This window comes from Phyllobates terribilis, unplaced genomic scaffold, assembly GCF_046119375.1.
Source record: "Phyllobates terribilis strain yellow unplaced genomic scaffold, ASM4611937v1 Scaffold_1748__1_contigs__length_216518, whole genome shotgun sequence".
NCBI classification, from domain to species: domain Eukaryota; kingdom Metazoa; phylum Chordata; class Amphibia; order Anura; family Dendrobatidae; genus Phyllobates; species Phyllobates terribilis.
This window is the reverse complement of record NW_027364508.1, coordinates 49,344-63,665: the sequence shown is the minus strand read 5'-3', so window position 1 is coordinate 63,665 and position 14,322 is coordinate 49,344. Positions and strand designations below refer to the sequence as shown.

At 45.4% G+C, this 14,322-nt stretch overlaps 9 non-coding genes across 9 annotated transcripts; all 9 read left to right on the top strand.

Annotated features, from left to right (window-relative positions):
- The first annotated feature begins 563 nt into the window (after window positions 1-563).
- Window positions 564-754, top strand: LOC141245094 (U2 spliceosomal RNA). Its single transcript, XR_012308943.1, has one exon. It is a non-coding gene; the product is annotated as a U2 spliceosomal RNA (small nuclear RNA).
- Window positions 755-1,869: 1,115 nt separating this feature from the next.
- LOC141245093 (U2 spliceosomal RNA) lies at window positions 1,870-2,060 on the top strand. The gene has a single exon (XR_012308942.1). It is a non-coding gene; the product is annotated as a U2 spliceosomal RNA (small nuclear RNA).
- A 1,114-nt stretch (window positions 2,061-3,174) lies between these two features.
- Window positions 3,175-3,365, top strand: LOC141245092 (U2 spliceosomal RNA). Its single transcript, XR_012308941.1, has one exon. It is a non-coding gene; the product is annotated as a U2 spliceosomal RNA (small nuclear RNA).
- A 1,115-nt stretch (window positions 3,366-4,480) lies between these two features.
- Window positions 4,481-4,671, top strand: LOC141245048 (U2 spliceosomal RNA). The gene has a single exon (XR_012308915.1). It is a non-coding gene; the product is annotated as a U2 spliceosomal RNA (small nuclear RNA).
- Window positions 4,672-5,783: 1,112 nt separating this feature from the next.
- Window positions 5,784-5,974, top strand: LOC141245091 (U2 spliceosomal RNA). Its single transcript, XR_012308940.1, has one exon. It is a non-coding gene; the product is annotated as a U2 spliceosomal RNA (small nuclear RNA).
- Window positions 5,975-7,089: 1,115 nt separating this feature from the next.
- On the top strand, window positions 7,090-7,280 carry LOC141245049 (U2 spliceosomal RNA). Its single transcript, XR_012308916.1, has one exon. It is a non-coding gene; the product is annotated as a U2 spliceosomal RNA (small nuclear RNA).
- A 1,115-nt stretch (window positions 7,281-8,395) lies between these two features.
- Window positions 8,396-8,586, top strand: LOC141245087 (U2 spliceosomal RNA). The gene has a single exon (XR_012308939.1). It is a non-coding gene; the product is annotated as a U2 spliceosomal RNA (small nuclear RNA).
- A 1,115-nt stretch (window positions 8,587-9,701) lies between these two features.
- Window positions 9,702-9,892, top strand: LOC141245044 (U2 spliceosomal RNA). The gene has a single exon (XR_012308911.1). It is a non-coding gene; the product is annotated as a U2 spliceosomal RNA (small nuclear RNA).
- Window positions 9,893-11,007: 1,115 nt separating this feature from the next.
- Window positions 11,008-11,198, top strand: LOC141245076 (U2 spliceosomal RNA). Its single transcript, XR_012308937.1, has one exon. It is a non-coding gene; the product is annotated as a U2 spliceosomal RNA (small nuclear RNA).
- The last annotated feature ends 3,124 nt before the right edge of the window (window positions 11,199-14,322 follow it).

Genomic DNA, 14,322 nt, shown 5'->3' with positions numbered 1-14,322 from the left:
AGAACCCAACCCAAAAAGTTTGGTTGATTAGTCTGTGGCATTCTGTTAAACTGTTGCTTATGGCGGTCTCTGTGAGCTTCTCAGCGACATTCAGCCAGCCAGGTATCCTGCCTGCAGTAGATGGAATGTGGCAATGGAACGCTGGCTGCGCGTGTCATAATAGGCTCTGAGCCTTTATATACCTGTGCACAGCAGCAGCCACCTTCAGTCTGCTGCTGGACAGCCAGCAGCAGCAGCAGGAGAGGTATGTAATCAGGAGCCCTCCTGCTAAGGGTAGACAGCTGCTCGTTCCACCCCACCCCCCGCCTTAATTGGTTCTCCTCCCTTCCAACGGTGTTGAGGCGGGTGGGAACAGCAGGGGGTGAAGGTGCTGTGTTTAAAGAGGTGGAGTTATGCAGATCTAAAACGCGTGGATTGCAGCAGCAGCAAGCCGAAAAGTGCAGGCATGTAAGGGATCTAGAGGTTGACAACATGTCTTCTTAACGGGAGTCCAGGAGCTCATCTCCACAAATGGACTTTTCAGGATCCTTGGGTGGCTCCGTAGTTTGAAACCAATTCTGGTTATCGCTTCTCGGCCTTTTGGCTAAGATCAAGTGTAGTATCTGTTCTTATCAGTTTAATATCTGATACGTCCCCTATCTGGGGACCATATATTAAATGGATTTTTAGAACAGGGAGATGGAAAAAGAGCTTGCTCTGTCCACTCCACGCATTGACCTGGTATTGCAGTATCTCCAGGACCGGTGCACCCCTTCTTTAATGCAGTTTCTAAAATCAGAAAGAATTGAATTCAATGTTTTTTGTTCATTTTGCTTGTTTGTCGGATTTTGGGATGGACTCTTTGGCTTTGCTTTTCTTCTCCTCATTGGATTTTTCATGTTCAAAGTTGCAGAAGCCAGATTACAAGCTCATTTTGGTTCAACTTCAGCAACTGTGCATTGCATTGCCATGTAATGTGATGCAATGCTATCTTTCTAGCTCTCCCTTTTTACTTCCTTTTGGATAAACAGACATATTAGGCAAGCATTTTGGAGCTTTCACCTAAATAACTACAGGTGGTGAGATAAGCTGCACAATATAATTGACCTTTCAGTATATTGTTGCACACACACCATCTATTTAGCAAATGCCCTTGTTATCAACAGCAGCCTTTTAAACTCACCTGAGCTAACAGGTATGTGCGCTGGTTACTCTGCTGCGCTTAAAATTTCTTTTTTGGTTTGCTACAATGCCTTTTCTGAAACGTTGTCTCCTTCTGCTGGAACACTGACTTCTTTCATTTAATGCCTGCAGACTATAAAAGAGAACCCAACCCAAAAAGTTTGGTTGATTAGTCTGTGGCATTCTGTTAAACTGTTGCTTATGGCGGTCTCTGTGAGCTTCTCAGCGACATTCAGCCAGCCAGGTATCCTGCCTGCAGTAGATGGAATGTGGCAATGGAACGCTGGCTGCGCGTGTCATAATAGGCTCTGAGCCTTTATATACCTGTGCACAGCAGCAGCCACCTTCAGTCTGCTGCTGGACAGCCAGCAGCAGCAGCAGCAGGAGAGGTATGTAATCAGGAGCCCTCCTGCTAAGGGTAGACAGCTGCTCGTTCCACCCCACCCCCCGCCTTAATTGGTTCTCCTCCCTTCCAACGGTGTTGAGGCGGGTGGGAACAGCAGGGGGTGAAGGTGCTGTGTTTAAAGAGGTGGAGTTATGCAGATCTAAAACGCGTGGATTGCAGCAGCAGCAAGCCGAAAAGTGCAGGCATGTAAGGGATCTAGAGGTTGACAACATGTCTTCTTAACGGGAGTCCAGGAGCTCATCTCCACAAATGGACTTTTCAGGATCCTTGGGTGGCTCCGTAGTTTGAAACCAATTCTGGTTATCGCTTCTCGGCCTTTTGGCTAAGATCAAGTGTAGTATCTGTTCTTATCAGTTTAATATCTGATACGTCCCCTATCTGGGGACCATATATTAAATGGATTTTTAGAACAGGGAGATGGAAAAAGAGCTTGCTCTGTCCACTCCACGCATTGACCTGGTATTGCAGTATCTCCAGGACCGGTGCACCCCTTCTTTAATGCAGTTTCTAAAATCAGAAAGAATTGAATTCAATGTTTTTTGTTCATTTTGCTTGTTTGTTGGATTTTGGGATGGACTCTTTGGCTTTGCTTTTCTTCTCCTCATTGGATTTTTCATGTTCAAAGTTGCAGAAGCCAGATTACAAGCTCATTTTGGTTCAACTTCAGCAACTGTGCATTGCATTGCCATGTAATGTGATGCAATGCTATCTTTCTAGCTCTCCCTTTTTACTTCCTTTTGGATAAACAGACATATTAGGCAAGCATTTTGGAGCTTTCACCTAAATAACTACAGGTGGTGAGATAAGCTGCACAATATAATTGACCTTTCAGTATATTGTTGCACACACACCATCTATTTAGCAAATGCCCTTGTTATCAACAGCAGCCTTTTAAACTCACCTGAGCTAACAGGTATGTGCGCTGGTTACTCTGCTGCGCTTAAAATTTCTTTTTGGTTTGCTACAATGCCTTTTCTGAAACGTTGTCTCCTTCTGCTGGAACACTGACTTCTTTCATTTAATGCCTGCAGACTATAAAAGAGAACCCAACCCAAAAAGTTTGGTTGATTAGTCTGTGGCATTCTGTTAAACTGTTGCTTATGGCGGTCTCTGTGAGCTTCTCAGCGACATTCAGCCAGCCAGGTATCCTGCCTGCAGTAGATGGAATGTGGCAATGGAACGCTGGCTGCGCGTGTCATAATAGGCTCTGAGCCTTTATATACCTGTGCACAGCAGCAGCCACCTTCAGTCTGCTGCTGGACAGCCAGCAGCAGCAGCAGCAGGAGAGGTATGTAATCAGGAGCCCTCCTGCTAAGGGTAGACAGCTGCTCGTTCCACCCCACCCCCCGCCTTAATTGGTTCTCCTCCCTTCCAACGGTGTTGAGGCGGGTGGGAACAGCAGGGGGTGAAGGTGCTGTGTTTAAAGAGGTGGAGTTATGCAGATCTAAAACGCGTGGATTGCAGCAGCAGCAAGCCGAAAAGTGCAGGCATGTAAGGGATCTAGAGGTTGACAACATGTCTTCTTAACGGGAGTCCAGGAGCTCATCTCCACAAATGGACTTTTCAGGATCCTTGGGTGGCTCCGTAGTTTGAAACCAATTCTGGTTATCGCTTCTCGGCCTTTTGGCTAAGATCAAGTGTAGTATCTGTTCTTATCAGTTTAATATCTGATACGTCCCCTATCTGGGGACCATATATTAAATGGATTTTTAGAACAGGGAGATGGAAAAAGAGCTTGCTCTGTCCACTCCACGCATTGACCTGGTATTGCAGTATCTCCAGGACCGGTGCACCCCTTCTTTAATGCAGTTTCTAAAATCAGAAAGAATTGAATTCAATGTTTTTTGTTCAGTTTGCTTGTTTGTCGGATTTTGGGATGGACTCTTTAGCTTTGCTTTTCTTCTCCTCATTGGATTTTTCATGTTCAAAGTTGCAGAAGCCAGATTACAAGCTCATTTTGATTCAACTTCAGCAACTGTGCATTGCATTGCCATGTAATGTGATGCAATGCTATCTTTCTAGCTCTCCCTTTTTACTTCCTTTTGGATAAACAGACATATTAGGCAAGCATTTTGGAGCTTTCACCTAAATAACTACAGGTGGTGAGATAAGCTGCACAATATAATTGACCTTTCAGTATATTGTTGCACACACACCATCTATTTAGCAAATGCCCTTGTTATCAACAGCAGCCTTTTAAACTCACCTGAGCTAACAGGTATGTGCGCTGGTTACTCTGCTGCGCTTAAAATTTCTTTTTTGGTTTGCTACAATGCCTTTTCTGAAACGTTGTCTCCTTCTGCTGGAACACTGACTTCTTTCATTTAATGCCTGCAGACTATAAAAGAGAACCCAACCCAAAAAGTTTGGTTGATTAGTCTGTGGCATTCTGTTAAACTGTTGCTTATGGCGGTCTCTGTGAGCTTCTCAGCGACATTCAGCCAGCCAGGTATCCTGCCTGCAGTAGATGGAATGTGGCAATGGAACGCTGGCTGCGCGTGTCATAATAGGCTCTGAGCCTTTATATACCTGTGCACAGCAGCAGCCACCTTCAGTCTGCTGCTGGACAGCCAGCAGCAGCAGCAGCAGGAGAGGTATGTAATCAGGAGCCCTCCTGCTAAGGGTAGACAGCTGCTCGTTCCACCCCACCCCCCGCCTTAATTGGTTCTCCTCCCTTCCAACGGTGTTGAGGCGGGTGGGAACAGCAGGGGGTGAAGGTGCTGTGTTTAAAGAGGTGGAGTTATGCAGATCTAAAACGCGTGGATTGCAGCAGCAGCAAGCCGAAAAGTGCAGGCATGTAAGGGATCTAGAGGTTGACAACATGTCTTCTTAACGGGAGTCCAGGAGCTCATCTCCACAAATGGACTTTTCAGGATCCTTGGGTGGCTCCGTAGTTTGAAACCAATTCTGGTTATCGCTTCTCGGCCTTTTGGCTAAGATCAAGTGTAGTATCTGTTCTTATCAGTTTAATATCTGATACGTCCCCTATCTGGGGACCATATATTAAATGGATTTTTAGAACAGGAAGATGGAAAAAGAGCTTGCTCTGTCCACTCCACGCATTGACCTGGTATTGCAGTATCTCCAGGACCGGTGCACCCCTTCTTTAATGCAGTTTCTAAAATCAGAAAGAATTGAATTCAATGTTTTTTGTTCATTTTGCTTGTTTGTCGGATTTTGGGATGGACTCTTTGGCTTTGATTTTCTTCTCCTCATTGGATTTTTCATGTTCAAAGTTGCAGAAGCCAGATTACAAGCTCATTTTGGTTCAACTTCAGCAACTGTGCATTGCATTGCCATGTAATGTGATGCAATGCTATCTTTCTAGCTCTCCCTTTTTACTTCCTTTTGGATAAACAGACATATTAGGCAAGCATTTTGGAGCTTTCACCTAAATAACTACAGGTGGTGAGATAAGCTGCACAATATAATTGACCTTTCAGTATATTGTTGCACACACACCATCTATTTTGCAAATGCCCTTGTTATCAACAGCAGCCTTTTAAACTCACCTGAGCTAACAGGTATGTGCGCTGGTTACTCTGCTGCGCTTAAAATTTCTTTTTTGGTTTGCTACAATGCCTTTTCTGAAACGTTGTCTCCCTCTGCTGGAACACTGACTTCTTTCATTTAATGCCTGCAGACTATAAAAGAGAACCCAACCCAAAAAGTTTGGTTGATTAGTCTGTGGCATTCTGTTAAACTGTTGCTTATGGCGGTCTCTGTGAGCTTCTCAGCGACATTCAGCCAGCCAGGTATCCTGCCTGCAGTAGATGGAATGTGGCAATGGAACGCTGGCTGCGCGTGTCATAATAGGCTCTGAGCCTTTATATACCTGTGCACAGCAGCAGCCACCTTCAGTCTGCTGCTGGACAGCCAGCAGCAGCAGCAGGAGAGGTATGTAATCAGGAGCCCTCCTGCTAAGGGTAGACAGCTGCTCGTTCCACCCCACCCCCCGCCTTAATTGGTTCTCCTCCCTTCCAACGGTGTTGAGGCGGGTGGGAACAGCAGGGGGTGAAGGTGCTGTGTTTAAAGAGGTGGAGTTATGCAGATCTAAAACGCGTGGATTGCAGCAGCAGCAAGCCGAAAAGTGCAGGCATGTAAGGGATCTAGAGGTTGACAACATGTCTTCTTAACGGGAGTCCAGGAGCTCATCTCCACAAATGGACTTTTTAGGATCCTTGGGTGGCTCCGTAGTTTGAAACCAATTCTGGTTATCGCTTCTCGGCCTTTTGGCTAAGATCAAGTGTAGTATCTGTTCTTATCAGTTTAATATCTGATACGTCCCCTATCTGGGGACCATATATTAAATGGATTTTTAGAACAGGGAGATGGAAAAAGAGCTTGCTCTGTCCACTCCACGCATTGACCTGGTATTGCAGTATCTCCAGGACCGGTGCACCCCTTCTTTAATGCAGTTTCTAAAATCAGAAAGAATTGAATTCAATGTTTTTTGTTCATTTTGCTTGTTTGTCGGATTTTGGGATGGACTCTTTGGCTTTGCTTTTCTTCTCCTCATTGGATTTTTCATGTTCAAAGTTGCAGAAGCCAGATTACAAGCTCATTTTGGTTCAACTTCAGCAACTGTGCATTGCATTGCCATGTAATGTGATGCAATGCTATCTTTCTAGCTCTCCCTTTTTACTTCCTTTTGGATAAACAGACATATTAGGCAAGCATTTTGGAGCTTTCACCTAAATAACTACAGGTGGTGAGATAAGCTGCACAATATAATTGACCTTTCAGTATATTGTTGCACACACACCATCTATTTAGCAAATGCCCTTGTTATCAACAGCAGCCTTTTAAACTCACCTGAGCTAACAGGTATGTGCGCTGGTTACTCTGCTGCGCTTAAAATTTCTTTTTTGGTTTGCTACAATGCCTTTTCTGAAACGTTGTCTCCTTCTGCTGGAACACTGACTTCTTTCATTTAATGCCTGCAGACTATAAAAGAGAACCCAACCCAAAAAGTTTGGTTGATTAGTCTGTGGCATTCTGTTAAACTGTTGCTTATGGCGGTCTCTGTGAGCTTCTCAGCGACATTCAGCCAGCCAGGTATCCTGCCTGCAGTAGATGGAATGTGGCAATGGAACGCTGGCTGCGCGTGTCATAATAGGCTCTGAGCCTTTATATACCTGTGCACAGCAGCAGCCACCTTCAGTCTGCTGCTGGACAGCCAGCAGCAGCAGCAGCAGGAGAGGTATGTAATCAGGAGCCCTCCTGCTAAGGGTAGACAGCTGCTCGTTCCACCCCACCCCCCGCCTTAATTGGTTCTCCTCCCTTCCAACGGTGTTGAGGCGGGTGGGAACAGCAGGGGGTGAAGGTGCTGTGTTTAAAGAGGTGGAGTTATGCAGATCTAAAACGCGTGGATTGCAGCAGCAGCAAGCCGAAAAGTGCAGGCATGTAAGGGATCTAGAGGTTGACAACATGTCTTCTTAAAGGGAGTCCAGGAGCTCATCTCCACAAATGGACTTTTCAGGATCCTTGGGTGGCTCCGTAGTTTGAAACCAATTCTGGTTATCGCTTCTCGGCCTTTTGGCTAAGATCAAGTGTAGTATCTGTTCTTATCAGTTTAATATCTGATACGTCCCCTATCTGGGGACCATACATTAAATGGATTTTTAGAACAGGGAGATGGAAAAAAAGCTTGCTCTGTCCACTCCACGCATTGACCTGGTATTGCAGTATCTCCAGGACCGGTGCACCCCTTCTTTAATGCAGTTTCTAAAATCAGAAAGAATTGAATTCAATGTTTTTTGTTCATTTTGCTTGTTTGTCGGATTTTGGGATGGACTCTTTGGCTTTGCTTTTCTTCTCCTCATTGGATTTTTCATGTTCAAAGTTGCAGAAGCCAGATTACAAGCTCATTTTGGTTCAACTTCAGCAACTGTGCATTGCATTGCCATGTAATGTGATGCAATGCTATCTTTCTAGCTCTCCCTTTTTACTTCCTTTTGGATAAACAGACATATTAGGCAAGCATTTTGGAGCTTTCACCTAAATAACTACAGGTGGTGAGATAAGCTGCACAATATAATTGACCTTTCAGTATATTGTTGCACACACACCATCTATTTAGCAAATGCCCTTGTTATCAACAGCAGCCTTTTAAACTCACCTGAGCTAACAGGTATGTGCGCTGGTTACTCTGCTGCGCTTAAAATTTCTTTTTTGGTTTGCTACAATGCCTTTTCTGAAACGTTGTCTCCTTCTGCTGGAACACTGACTTCTTTCATTTAATGCCTGCAGACTATAAAAGAGAACCCAACCCAAAAAGTTTGGTTGATTAGTCTGTGGCATTCTGTTAAACTGTTGCTTATGGCGGTCTCTGTGAGCTTCTCAGCGACATTCAGCCAGCCAGGTATCCTGCCTGCAGTAGATGGAATGTGGCAATGGAACGCTGGCTGCGCGTGTCATAATAGGCTCTGAGCCTTTATATACCTGTGCACAGCAGCAGCCACCTTCAGTCTGCTGCTGGACAGCCAGCAGCAGCAGCAGCAGGAGAGGTATGTAATCAGGAGCCCTCCTGCTAAGGGTAGACAGCTGCTCGTTCCACCCCACCCCCCGCCTTAATTGGTTCTCCTCCCTTCCAACGGTGTTGAGGCGGGTGGGAACAGCAGGGGGTGAAGGTGCTGTGTTTAAAGAGGTGGAGTTATGCAGATCTAAAACGCGTGGATTGCAGCAGCAGCAAGCCGAAAAGTGCAGGCATGTAAGGGATCTAGAGGTTGACAACATGTCTTCTTAACAGGAGTCCAGGAGCTCATCTCCACAAATGGACTTTTCAGGATCCTTGGGTGGCTCCGTAGTTTGAAACCAATTCTGGTTATCGCTTCTCGGCCTTTTGGCTAAGATCAAGTGTAGTATCTGTTCTTATCAGTTTAATATCTGATACGTCCCCTATCTGGGGACCATATATTAAATGGATTTTTAGAACAGGGAGATGGAAAAAGAGCTTGCTCTGTCCACTCCACGCATTGACCTGGTATTGCAGTATCTCCAGGACCGGTGCACCCCTTCTTTAATGCAGTTTCTAAAATCAGAAAGAATTGAATTCAATGTTTTTTGTTCATTTTGCTTGTTTGTCGGATTTTGGGATGGACTCTTTGGCTTTGCTTTTCTTCTCCTCATTGGATTTTTCATGTTCAAAGTTGCAGAAGCCAGATTACAAGCTCATTTTGGTTCAACTTCAGCAACTGTGCATTGCATTGCCATGTAATGTGATGCAATGCTATCTTTCTAGCTCTCCCTTTTTACTTCCTTTTGGATAAACAGACATATTAGGCAAGCATTTTGGAGCTTTCACCTAAATAACTACAGGTGGTGAGATAAGCTGCACAATATAATTGACCTTTCAGTATATTGTTGCACACACACCATCTATTTAGCAAATGCCCTTGTTATCAACAGCAGCCTTTTAAACTCACCTGAGCTAACAGGTATGTGCGCTGGTTACTCTGCTGCGCTTAAAATTTCTTTTTTGGTTTGCTACAATGCCTTTTCTGAAACGTTGTCTCCTTCTGCTGGAACACTGACTTCTTTCATTTAATGCCTGCAGACTATAAAAGAGAACCCAACCCAAAAAGTTTGGTTGATTAGTCTGTGGCATTCTGTTAAACTGTTGCTTATGGCGGTCTCTGTGAGCTTCTCAGCGACATTCAGCCAGCCAGGTATCCTGCCTGCAGTAGATGGAATGTGGCAATGGAACGCTGGCTGCGCGTGTCATAATAGGCTCTGAGCCTTTATATACCTGTGCACAGCAGCAGCCACCTTCAGTCTGCTGCTGGACAGCCAGCAGCAGCAGCAGCAGGAGAGGTATGTAATCAGGAGCCCTCCTGCTAAGGGTAGACAGCTGCTCGTTCCACCCCACCCCCCGCCTTAATTGGTTCTCCTCCCTTCCAACGGTGTTGAGGCGGGTGGGAACAGCAGGGGGTGAAGGTGCTGTGTTTAAAGAGGTGGAGTTATGCAGATCTAAAACGCGTGGATTGCAGCAGCAGCAAGCCGAAAAGTGCAGGCATGTAAGGGATCTAGAGGTTGACAACATGTCTTCTTAAAGGGAGTCCAGGAGCTCATCTCCACAAATGGACTTTTCAGGATCCTTGGGTGGCTCCGTAGTTTGAAACCAATTCTGGTTATCGCTTCTCGGCCTTTTGGCTAAGATCAAGTGTAGTATCTGTTCTTATCAGTTTAATATCTGATACGTCCCCTATCTGGGGACCATATATTAAATGGATTTTTAGAACAGGGAGATGGAAAAAAAGCTTGCTCTGTCCACTCCACGCATTGACCTGGTATTGCAGTATCTCCAGGACCGGTGCACCCCTTCTTTAATGCAGTTTCTAAAATCAGAAAGAATTGAATTCAATGTTTTTTGTTCATTTTGCTTGTTTGTCGGATTTTGGGATGGACTCTTTGGCTTTGCTTTTCTTCTCCTCATTGGATTTTTCATGTTCAAAGTTGCAGAAGCCAGATTACAAGCTCATTTTGGTTCAACTTCAGCAACTGTGCATTGCATTGCCATGTAATGTGATGCAATGCTATCTTTCTAGCTCTCCCTTTTTACTTCCTTTTGGATAAACAGACATATTAGGCAAGCATTTTGGAGCTTTCACCTAAATAACTACAGGTGGTGAGATAAGCTGCACAATATAATTGACCTTTCAGTATATTGTTGCACACACACCATCTATTTAGCAAATGCCCTTGTTATCAACAGCAGCCTTTTAAACTCACCTGAGCTAACAGGTATGTGCGCTGGTTACTCTGCTGCGCTTAAAATTTCTTTTTTGGTTTGCTACAATGCCTTTTCTGAAACGTTGTCTCCTTCTGCTGGAACACTGACTTCTTTCATTTAATGCCTGCAGACTATAAAAGAGAACCCAACCCAAAAAGTTTGGTTGATTAGTCTGTGGCATTCTGTTAAACTGTTGCTTATGGCGGTCTCTGTGAGCTTCTCAGCGACATTCAGCCAGCCAGGTATCCTGCCTGCAGTAGATGGAATGTGGCAATGGAACGCTGGCTGCGCGTGTCATAATAGGCTCTGAGCCTTTATATACCTGTGCACAGCAGCAGCCACCTTCAGTCTGCTGCTGGACAGCCAGCAGCAGCAGCAGCAGGAGAGGTATGTAATCAGGAGCCCTCCTGCTAAGGGTAGACAGCTGCTCGTTCCACCCCACCCCCCGCCTTAATTGGTTCTCCTCCCTTCCAACGGTGTTGAGGCGGGTGGGAACAGCAGGGGGTGAAGGTGCTGTGTTTAAAGAGGTGGAGTTATGCAGATCTAAAACGCGTGGATTGCAGCAGCAGCAAGCCGAAAAGTGCAGGCATGTAAGGGATCTAGAGGTTGACAACATGTCTTCTTAACAGGAGTCCAGGAGCTCATCTCCACAAATGGACTTTTCAGGATCCTTGGGTGGCTCCGTAGTTTGAAACCAATTCTGGTTATCGCTTCTCGGCCTTTTGGCTAAGATCAAGTGTAGTATCTGTTCTTATCAGTTTAATATCTGATACGTCCCCTATCTGGGGACCATATATTAAATGGATTTTTAGAACAGGGAGATGGAAAAAGAGCTTGCTCTGTCCACTCCACGCATTGACCTGGTATTGCAGTATCTCCAGGACCGGTGCACCCCTTCTTTAATGCAGTTTCTAAAATCAGAAAGAATTGAATTCAATGTTTTTTGTTCATTTTGCTTGTTTGTCGGATTTTGGGATGGACTCTTTGGCTTTGCTTTTCTTCTCCTCATTGGATTTTTCATGTTCAAAGTTGCAGAAGCCAGATTACAAGCTCATTTTGGTTCAACTTCAGCAACTGTGCATTGCATTGCCATGTAATGTGATGCAATGCTATCTTTCTAGCTCTCCCTTTTTACTTCCTTTTGGATAAACAGACATATTAGGCAAGCATTTTGGAGCTTTCACCTAAATAACTACAGGTGGTGAGATAAGCTGCACAATATAATTGACCTTTCAGTATATTGTTGCACACACACCATCTATTTAGCAAATGCCCTTGTTATCAACAGCAGCCTTTTAAACTCACCTGAGCTAACAGGTATGTGCGCTGGTTACTCTGCTGCGCTTAAAATTTCTTTTTTGGTTTGCTACAATGCCTTTTCTGAAACGTTGTCTCCTTCTGCTGGAACACTGACTTCTTTCATTTAATGCCTGCAGACTATAAAAGAGAACCCAACCCAAAAAGTTTGGTTGATTAGTCTGTGGCATTCTGTTAAACTGTTGCTTATGGCGGTCTCTGTGAGCTTCTCAGCGACATTCAGCCAGCCAGGTATCCTGCCTGCAGTAGATGGAATGTGGCAATGGAACGCTGGCTGCGCGTGTCATAATAGGCTCTGAGCCTTTATATACCTGTGCACAGCAGCAGCCACCTTCAGTCTGCTGCTGGACAGCCAGCAGCAGCAGCAGCAGGAGAGGTATGTAATCAGGAGCCCTCCTGCTAAGGGTAGACAGCTGCTCGTTCCACCCCACCCCCCGCCTTAATTGGTTCTCCTCCCTTCCAACGGTGTTGAGGCGGGTGGGAACAGCAGGGGGTGAAGGTGCTGTGTTTAAAGAGGTGGAGTTATGCAGATCTAAAACGCGTGGATTGCAGCAGCAGCAAGCCGAAAAGTGCAGGCATGTAAGGGATCTAGAGGTTGACAACATGTCTTCTTAAAGGGAGTCCAGGAGCTCATCTCCACAAATGGACTTTTCAGGATCCTTGGGTGGCTCCGTAGTTTGAAACCAATTCTGGTTATCGCTTCTCGGCCTTTTGGCTCAGATCTGTAATGGGTCTAGTCATTTGGCTGTCTGTGCGTTAACTCTTGGCCCTGTGGCATCGCCATTTTATGGCTTAAGCCACTTGCTGCTATAAGGAGTTGGCCAGTAGACACGACTAGCGATAATGGGACGCATTCGATACGCTGGGCCCGGTGAGGCTCGAGTGAAGTTTGGAATCCAGATTGATGTGGAAGAAGGCAAAGAAGGAATCTTTACCCTCAGCTTCGTGGTGAAGGAGATTTTGTTTGGACTCCTTGAAGTGAAGAAGGAAGAAATCTTGTGCCTCCAGCAATTCAAAAGCAAGTATAATCTTGTATTTACTTCTATGGCTGTTTGCAACAATTTCTATGATTGTTTGAAAAAGAATCTGGACAATCAATATTTGGATGGGCTGACTTTTGTCATCTTGTATTGCTCCAAAGAGGTACCTCTGACTGTTTTCATGTACAACCCACATGTGGACTTGGCTTTGATTTATGCCTTTCTAAATAGGCACTGCTATATTACCAAGGTGGCAGTAAAAGTCATGAATGAGGAGGAACTATGGACCGGTAAATATCGTTTCATGGTCAAGTTCCGGGAAAGTCCTGATGAACCAGGGGGTATACATTATCCTCCATCAAATTTTTCCATTGGGAGTGAGCGGGGTTACCTGTTCTTCCCCAATGCGCCCAGGTTTTGTCGTCATTGTAGGAGGTATGGCCATACTCAGGAAGCATGCGACATCAGACAGATTATTTGCAGGAAGTGCAATGAGGTGGGTCATTCTTCCAATAATTGCAAAAATGAAATAGTCTGTAACCTCTGCGGAGAGAAGGGGCATGCCTTCAGAGACTGTATATTCCATCCTGGTTCATATGCGGGGGCAGCGGGAAGGGGAAGGAGAAGAAATGAATCTCCTGCACCCACAGCTACAACTCCGACTGCTCCAACTCCGACTGCTCCGATATCTACTCTGGCTTTCCTGGATGAGGAGGAGGCTCGGGTTGCTTTTCCAGAACTGGTTCGTGTGAATGTAAGAGGAAATATGGAGCTGGCACCTGAGCCACCGGTGCAGAGGGCCGCGTCTGTGGCTTCAGATGTCAGTGAGTCTGAGACGATAACTGATGATCGTATAGGCATGGAAGTGGCCCCGGTGGAGGATCTGGAGGCTGAAATTCCAGACATGATGGTTACATTGCAGGGGGAAGAGGAGTCTGATCTGACCAGAACACCGCATGTGGCCTGGAGCGATGTCGTTTCTGACCTTGAGGAGGATGGAGGTCAGGGGGACTTTGACCCCCAGCGGCAGGATTATAGTTCAGATGAAGATGGAGGCGCTTCAGTGAAGAAAAAGAAGAAAACTGAGCCATCCTTTTCCCCTTTAAGTGACTGCAGTGTGAGTCCAGCCCGGGTGTACCCTACTGCATCCGATCCCCAAGATGTGTCTTTTTTGGGGGAAGGCACAAACTACGATATCTGCACGTCCAGCGTCCTACCCCCAGAAGGGTTAGGATGATGTACAGGTGGGCATGTTGTCGTGACCTGCCACATCAAATTAATAGATGGGTGCCCAAGTTGCTCTCAGCATCTTGTCGCTAAATGTTCGGCTGATTAAATCTGAGTCGAGAAGAGTGGCAATTTTGGACTACTTGAGCAACTTGGATGCGGACGTATACTGTGTCCAGGAGTGTGGGATCTCCGATCCCTTAAGTGAAAATGCATGGCCTTTAGGTCAAAGTGTGTGGTCTGGTTCTGTATGTAATAAAAATTGTGGGGTAGGTGTTTTGGTGAAGGGTTATAGTGTTAAGATAGAAAGTTACATGGTGGTGGAGGCGGGGAGGTGTGTAATATGTGAGTTAAATTGTAGGGGGTGGAGGGTTAGGGTGGTAAATATGTATGCACCAATAGATAAAGGGGAGAGGCTGGAAATTTTTGAGAAATTATGTTTTTTTTTATCTGGCAAAATGCCAATAATTTTTGTTGGAGATTTCAATTGTGTGACG